Below are 9,221 nucleotides of genomic sequence, written 5' to 3'. Positions count from 1 at the left end.
CGTAAAATTCCCCAAACCTGCATAAAAACACTCGCAAAAATATCCCAAAATACCAAATACGAAAAGTAACAGTCTATAGTCTTCTAATCTATACTAAAAATGTCTAAATTCTAATTGTCCTAATTAAAAGCAATAAACAAGTCCGACAGAAATTAAAAATTGTTTATACAAATTGGTACACGGGGCATTTCCCCGATCATTTCTCAAAGCAATTCAGTAGCCCCTTGGAGGGCTCCTGACTGGAGGACGTCACCTCATCAACATTAATCATTCTCTTCAATTTCCATGATCTCGAACTTGAATCATTAGGAGGAGAATAGTTGACGTCCACATACGCGCGAACTCTTCTCGTCCTTACTTCGTTCTCACCAGCTTTAACATCATTGCTCCCACTTTGACTGACATTAATTGCACAATAACCTTTGACAGCTCGTGCTTTACCTTCATCTGTACCTACATCAAGGAAAACAGACGAACTTTACTCCTTTTTGCTCTCAACCTGATGCGGAGGGGTCACAATAGCAGCACAATATTCCAAATTTTCATTTGGAGTTTCAATAGAAGGGTCAATAGAAGAGAGGGCATTGCAAGGCTGAGCTTGCATGGGAGCCCTTCGGAACTTGGACTAATGGAATGTCAATTCCTCGTCCCCAACCTGAAAGGTCAATGTCTTGCCACCAACGTCTATCACTGCACGGGCAGTAAATAAAAATGGTCTCCCTAAAATGATAGGGGTATGTGTATCTTCGGGGATGTCAAGTACAACGAAGTCAACGGGAATAAAGAACCTCCCGATCGTAACAGCTATGTCTTCTATGACACCTAGTGGCCGTGATATACTACGGTCGGCCATCTAAACAGTCATATTTGTGCAATTAAACTTGGTTAAACCAAGTCTCTTAGCCAGAGACAGCGGTAAGATACTCACGCTAGCGCCAAGATCGCATAACGCGTTATCAATCAAATGGGTACCAATATGACACGGAATCAAAAAACTACCCGGGTCTGACTGTTTAGGAGGTAACTTATTTTGAACTAGGGCAGTCCCTACCTCGGTCAAAGCTACCGTCTCATGGCCATTAATGTACCTCTTACGCGATAAAATTTCTTTCATAAATTTAAAGTAAGAGGGTACCTGTGTCAGCAATTCGGCGAATGGCTCAGTGACCTGCAAGCTTTTCAGGAGTTCGGCAATTTGCCGAATTGTTGATTAGCGTTAGTACTCTGCAAATGCCTCGGGAAGGGTACCGTGATAGGTATCTCGAGTCCCTTATTCCTCTCTTCCAATGTATCACCCGGTTCAAGCTCTAAATCCTTCGAACGAGACTTCTTTCCTCTCGAACGAGGTCTTTCAGGTGATATTTCACTCGATCGAGCACTAGCAGGCTCTCGATCGAGCTGTTCTTTATCGGCATTACTCGATCGAACAAAAATGTCATTCGATCGAGCAGATTCTTCAGCATATTCACTCGATTGAGCAGTTTTATTTACTCGATCGAGCTCTTCTTTTTCCTGTTCACTCGATCGAGTAGAAATTCCACTCGTTCGAGTCCTTTCTTCAGCAGTTTTACTAGATCGACCCCTGGAAATTAGTCGATCGAGTACTTTCTTTGTCGTCAGCTCTTTTTCTTCGACAAAACACTGTTCATCAGCAGTAATTACCTTCCCCGGGTCTGATTTCGGTCCTTCATATGAATAACCGCTCCTCAAATTAACTAAATTCACCGTCTCATGTGGATTCTTATCGACTTGTGACGGTAAATGTCCCGGTTTCCTTATGGACTGGTTCGCGGCTAACTGGGCAACTTGAGTTTCAAGTGCCTTGATAGATGCATCTTTTTGTTGATCACTTAGCTGCCACTGCTTTGTCAAAGACTGCAACATCGTCTTCAACTCAACTAGCTCACTTACCCCACCAGAGGATGATGCACCTTGATTAGGTGTAGGAAAGGAAGGAGGCTTCTGAAAACCTTGTTGAGCCTTATGAGGAGGGACATATGGCTGCTGCTGCTGCGGAGGAGGGGTAGGATTGAGCACATTTTGACTTGTCCACCTCAAATTGGGATAGACTGCCCCATGGTTGTTATAATAGGAACCCCCTCCTTGCCTGTATTGTTGAAAAGCAAGGACCTGTTCCTTCTCCGTAAGACAGCCAACAGCAGTGTGACCGTCGTTGCTCCCACACCTCTCACATGTGACAGTCTCCCCTCTAGTAAGCAAATGGACCGTCTGAGGCTCCCCAGCAGAATACAACTCCAACTTATCAAATCTAGTATTCATGGCTTCCAGCTGAGCTACAACTTGCTTATCGACTGCAGGAACTGTTCTAGTACCATCCCTCATGTTTCCATACTCAGCACAGTGGGTCGCCATCTCTTCAATAAGGGCCCATCCCTTATCATCGTCAGTGTTCTTTTGGAATCTTCCGTTAGATGATGCATCAAGTATGGCTCTATGATCATCGTATAGTCCATTGTAGTACTGATTGGACAGGAACCACGGATCAAAACCATGGTGAGGAGTAGACCTCACCAATCTCTTGAAACGGCGCCACGCTTCATAGAAAGTTTCATCCGGTGCCTGATTGAAACTTGTAATCTTGGCCCTCAGCCGATTAGTGCGCTGCGGAGGGAAATATCTCTTATAAAAAGCAAGACCAAGGGTCTCCCAGTCCGTGACTCCCGCGGTCGTGCGGTCAAAATCAGTCAGCCACTCCCTGGCTGAGTCAGTCAAAGAAAAAGGAAACATAACCCCCTTTGTGGCGGGGATACTAGAACAGTAGTCCGTAAAGACCTCCATATGCTTCCTCGGGTCTTCACCTGCCACACCTCTAAAGAGATTTCTCTCTACCAGATTGATATAGGAAGGACAGATGTCAAATGTATTCCCATCCTCAGTCTGGAGATTGAAACCTTTTGGAATAGATGATGCTTTAGTCTCCGAATGACTAGCAATATTCGGCATCTTTATTGGTTGGTTTACAGAACTGAAAGTGTCTTCTTCAAAATATGGATTTTCTGTAAAAAGGAAATGCTGAAGTTCGGGTTCAAAAGTACTCAAGGCTTCCTTTCGTGATTCTCTTTGCAGACGGAGTCTATGCCCGAATGTACCTCTCTTTCGAGAATCACCAAACTAACTCCAACCTGTTTGACCTGGGCATACACAACACTGAAAGAAATAAAATAAGAACCGCCTCAAGGAATAAAAATTCCCTGAGACGGATAAAATCAACGAAACAAAGACAGATAGGGCAATTGCCTCCCCAGCAACGGCGCCAAAATTTGACAGGGCTGTTGTATACCTATCAAAAATAACTAACTCATCTAACTGTATAGCTAGGGAAGTCAGGTCGATCTTCTCAGGGAGGCAAGATATCTGTAAAGGTCCGTCTATTTGGTCACAAAAGGAGGAAGGGGGGGGGGGGGGTTGTAATTCATTTTCTAAACTAAAAGTGTAAAGGAAGAGTAGCAACGAAAGAGCGATAAAGGCAGAAAATGAGATTAAACTATAAATAGAGAGGGGACATGTCAGGATTTCGGTTCACTACGGTAGTCCAGTGACTTAACTGTAAACAACATAGATAAACTACTGCGAGACGGATATGGAAAGGTCCTTCCGGTCCACTTTCTACCCTAGATTCCCACTAACTTAAATTTCGTCCTCGTCAGGGTAGTGTACTGTTCATAGCAGGTCTATTTAGTCCAATCTTCCGATCCAGGATTTAATTTAACCAGGTTAAAAGGGTGACTTAGAAGCGTGCACTCAACTAAGTCGGTAGATACGGTTATTTTGCTATGGGGACAGAGTCTCACAATTAATTCATCTAACCTATTTACTACATCGTCACATTTCTACCGTAGATCCCCTAATCCCAACATGAAATGATTGAGCTACTCATATCGCTAATGTTTTTAATAATAACAATATTGAAATAACTAATGTAAAGCATGATGAAATAGCAATTAAAATGCTTAAACAAAGATTAGGGCACAAATTAAGAGAGAGCAAAACAAGTAATTAAGATGAATAAAAGAGAGATTAATATTAAAAGGGAGGAAGAGATTGCAATCGCAAGAATCCGACGTAAAGAACAAACAAATCCGAGCTAAATAACCCCGAAAGAAAAGTTACAGTGAAAGGAAAAGAGCAACGCAGTCTTTTTTGTCAAAGATGAAAAGTAGGATAAAACTTAATAGAATAGATTAGATCCTAATGACCTAGTTATGCTGCATTTAAATAGAAAATTAACTAAGTCCATAAGCTAAAATACGTTCACGGACTAATTAAAGCCCATGAAAGCCAAAACCGCTCGATCGAGTAGTCTGAAACCACTCGATCGAGCATTTCTCCAGATAATCTACTCGATCGAGTAGAATTGTTACTCGATCGAGTAACCTCTAATTCCAGCGCTTCTTGATCGAGTAAAATATTATTCGATCGACCATTCTCAGCTATAGAAACCATTCTCAGCTATAGTTTAGCATGTCTTTTGTGGTATATTTCCAACTCGTGACCGACTACCTTGTAAACCGTTCCTTCATGCATCCCAATGCAAGATCTCACTTTAAAAAATCCCGTCTCCTCAAAATGCATGCAAAAAGGATGAGAATGGTACGATTCCACTACTTTTACGTTCATTTCTACAAAACGGACAAAACGAACCAAAGTAGCCAATTCGGGGCAAAATACAATATAAACAGTACGAAAGTACATGGAAATACGTGCTAAAATAGGCTAAAAAGACTATACAAAATGCACGTATCAGTTCTCACGTAACTGATGGATACACCTTCTCAATCCACACCCAGCAATAAGAACTAAGATATGCTTTACAAAGTTTGGGACATCTTCGTCACCGAATGTGGCAGCACGATCAACTTGGGTGCAAGTTTTATTTTCATACCAATTAACATAGATGACCATCTGGCATGCGTGTGTATCAATTTCAACGCAAGAACGGTGGACATCCTTGACAATCAGAAACACTCGGAGCGGAAGAAGTCCAACGTTTGCAAAGCAGCTTATATACTAGTAAATTTTATGGCAATATTAACTTTTTGGCCAGACTTCTTCTTTTTGCAAAGCCTTGAGTTATTTGTACCCTATCTTTTCTGTAACTCCAGTTCATATTTTGTGTAACTTAAGTCACACAACGTGTAACTCCAAGTGAAGATACACACTAAACGCGTAAAGCTACACTGTTAAATGCTATTATACCTACAATTACAAAGTATATGTCAACAAAGTTTCAGTCCCATTTAATAATTTATGATATGGAATGTCAAGTTGATAGTCACACCAAAACAAATATTGGGAAATCCAATACTAATGACTATAACTCCACTTCAAAAACTTGTAACTTAAGTCCTACGTTGTGTAACTCCATTTTATACTGTTGGCGGACTTAAAATATTTTCAACTATTAACAGGAGCTAAATTTCATATGCCACAGCTATAGTTACAGAGTATACGCCCTGAAGTTACACTATTTTCACTTTAAATTACTCAGCCTTGATATATTTATAAAGTATATTTTCTGTTATTTCAGTCCACATTTTGTGTAACCTAGGTAGTACAATTTGTAACTCCAACTGAAATTACACAATTTAGCTCTAAAGTTACATTTCTAAATGCTACTAGACAAACAATTCTGGTGTATATTTCAACAAACTGCACTGCCATTTCATCATTTCAGCTATGGAATGTCAAGTTGATGGTCATACTTAAACACAAGATTTGGAAGACCAAACCAACTATACTACGGACTGTAACTTTATTTCACAAAACATATAACTTAAATCCAACATTGTGTAACTACAATTGATACTGTAAGCAGATAGTAATAAACCACCTTAATATAAAATGTACTACTACATAATCCAAAAATAAACAATTCCACAACCTTGAATAACCAAATAAAAACTAATTCAAACAACTAACCGAGTCGTCTTCTTCTTCCTCATTCTCACTCTCCTCTGAAAAATATGTAACTGATGTTGGTGGACTCTCTGCAAACGGATTGGGGCAATTCCTCTTGTCATGGTGTGCCATTTGCTTACAATTATTGCACATTCGTTTCGGTTTAACATATTTGGCAGCAACTTTGGTCCTCAAAGATAACAGTCTTTTCCCGTCCCCTTGTTTTTCGCTTGCTTAGGATGCAATATTGTAATCTTTTTGCTGGCCTTACAACCTAGTAACTATTCTATTTCTTGTTGCTTCGTCAATTCCTTCCCTAATGGTCTTAGCTTTTCTCTAAAGTCCCAAATTAAACTGGACAAGCTCTCTACATAACTCTTCTCCATATCTATTAGTAATCCAACTGTTTCATGTACTTCTGACCACAACCTTGTCATTTTAATTTGTTTCCCATCAATTATACTCTTCACGTCAGAGGTGTTGCCGACTGCATCCTTTATCCATCGTTTAGCCACGTAACCGTCCGGTATTTGTTTCAAACCATTACCTGAGTATATCGAAATTAAGTGTCTATAGAGGATTCTAGTACGCTCAAACATTCTACACGTGCATGTCGCCTCATTTGTTCCTTGTTTCCACACAAACAAAAAACCAAATTAAGTATAATGTACTCATCAACGTTATCAAAAACTTTATACATCTAACTGTATAGTTCATGAAGTGTAACTTCAGGAAATAAAAGATTTTATTACTCCAATGCATAATCTTGATAAAGTTACATAATGTGCCATTAAAATTACACAATCAGTGGATTAAAGTTACAAACTTACATAGTCAAATTGCAAAGGGACAAAGTCAGCGATTAATACCTGGTTTGTACTAAATATCATAAACTCTTCCCATCAAGCCATGTTTTAGGTTATTCAGCTATACACCATTTTGCGGCGAATCTCCTTACACAAAGTCCACTAGTTGATAGATTTACCTCTTTTTGGAACACATCAAACACCACTTGTGTGTACACTCTTACCCCGTGTCTGTCTATAAGAAGCTGAGTTAACAATTTTGGTGATGTATGCATGCTCTCATTATCAAGCTTCTTTCGTGTATATCTTTGTTGGTTGATAGCACTTTCAAATCGCATCCAAAACTCGACTAAAGTTCCCGAATTGTTCTCAAATCTCTTAAAAAAATTGTTTTCACTCTCCGATCTTTGTGTTGTCCTCATAACATATCCCATTTTAAAGTCTCTACAATGGGCCATCACCACTGCCTTCTTTTATTGTAGACTTCTTCAAACCATTCACATTCCTTACCAACTCCATGTTCCTTCATTATCTCACACCAACGACTATCAAACTCATCTGCTTCAATATCTTCGTCCCACACTATGGCATTTAACTTCTTTACGAAATCGGGATAATCTTTCGCGTTGCTCCCGTATTTTACAGGAAACTTGTTCATGATGTGCCACATGCAGAAACGGTGCCTAGCCATCTTGGATATTTTCCCAACATATTTTATAATTCCTGGGTCTTGGTTTGTTATAATATACTCTGTTTCCTTACCACCCATCGCAAGCAAAAACTGGCTAAACACCCAATTATAATACTCATCATTCTCCCTAAAAACTAACGCACCACAAAAAGTAACTGATCGTTTATGATTATCAACACCGGTGAAAGGGGTAAATACAATGGAGGGCTTGTTTGTTGAGTATGTGAGGTCGAATGAAACAGCATCACCATAAACCGAGTACTTTCTTCGACCAACACCATCCGCCCATATTACCCTGATCAAGCTACCATCAACATTCACCTCATAATCGAAAAAAAATCTTCACGTGTTTCTGTCATGTTGTTAAACCGGTCTATGAATAACTGACCATCCCTTTCATTAATGTAGCACTTTACGTCTCTATGAAAATTCTTGAAGTCGGTTTGACTCACTCCAATATTCTCGAACCCATTCACATGTTCCTTGCACATTTTGTATGTCTTTGTAGCACCTATCTTCAACTGTATTTAAACACATTGTCAGTTCTACTACTATAACTTCAACCCAGAATAGTGTAACTTTACTTTACAAGAACTATAAGTTTAACTTAAAATGTAATTTCACCTACATAAAACCAATGAAAACTGTATATTGTAAATTATGTGTGCCGCTGATAAAACTTCACTCTGATAATTGTGTAATTGTAAGTAACTTTTCACATAAAACCTAAAGCTTAACTTTAACAATCAATACTGTAACATTTGTTCTCAGTTACTGAAATTTTAAGTCACTTCTTTCACATAACAGCTACAGTGTAACTTCTAAACTGAGAAATGTAATTTTTTATCAAAATTTCTGTAATTTTAAGAGAACATTGTAAACTAACCTAACTTAAAACAATGGAACTTGTAAATTATAACTTCATTCGAAATCTGATAAAACTACACTGCGTTAATAGTTTAATTTTATATCAAATGTTCGCATAAAATCTACAATTTAAGTGTCCTTTATTCAGCAAATATGTAACTTCAACATGATAATTTTGTAACTTTGATTCACTTTTAAAATAACAGGGAAAGTGTAACTTTATCACTTAACAATGTAATTTCACTACACAGCTACTGTAATTTTAGGTCAGAACTTTTACAAAGCACCTACATTGTAACTTCTAAACTGAGTCGTTTACTTTTAAATCAACAAATCTTTAAATAATGCTCATAAAAGTAAATTCTCGTAATACTGTAATTTTATATCAAATTTTCACATAAAATGTACAATGTAACTTTAACCCAGTGAATTGTAATTTTATTTGGAAAATATGTAACTTTAAACCCCCAAAAAAAACATAACAAACAACATTTAAATGAATGTACTAACCCTTGGGTTATAGACTATGAGCTTTTTGTGATACTTATTTAGCCGCCTTGACAATTTCTGAAACTTCCTATCTTTAACTTCTACAATCTCGTGATTGTGCCCGGCATAAAATTGGTCAATTAATAGAACGCCTTTCATCATGAATAATCTAACCCTCGCTCTACACCCAAACCTCCTTACTTTACTTTTCCTCCTCTACTTATCTCCATCATTTTCTACCCCCTCTCTTGTGCTTTCACAGACTTCCATATCTTTGCATTTGATCACCTTCTTTGCATACATAAAACCCTCCCGGTTACATACTAAAAGTTTCGATCTAACCATTCCGTCACGCCACTTATTCGTTGTGTATTTACGAACATCAAATCCACAGGCTAGGGCGTACATCTTATAGAATTTGACAGCTTCTTCTATGGATTTGAACTGCT

The 9,221-nt window shown here is 38.5% G+C and overlaps 1 non-coding gene across 1 annotated transcript; it reads left to right on the top strand.

Annotated features, from left to right (window-relative positions):
- Positions 1-2,506: 2,506 nt before the first annotated feature.
- Positions 2,507-2,613, top strand: LOC141603876 (small nucleolar RNA R71). Its single transcript, XR_012525717.1, has one exon. It is a non-coding gene; the product is annotated as a small nucleolar RNA R71 (small nucleolar RNA).
- The last annotated feature ends 6,608 nt before the right edge of the window (positions 2,614-9,221 follow it).

This window comes from Silene latifolia, chromosome 9, assembly GCF_048544455.1.
Source record: "Silene latifolia isolate original U9 population chromosome 9, ASM4854445v1, whole genome shotgun sequence".
Taxonomy (NCBI): Eukaryota; Viridiplantae; Streptophyta; class Magnoliopsida; order Caryophyllales; family Caryophyllaceae; genus Silene; species Silene latifolia.
This window is presented reverse-complemented; position numbering and strand designations above follow the sequence as displayed.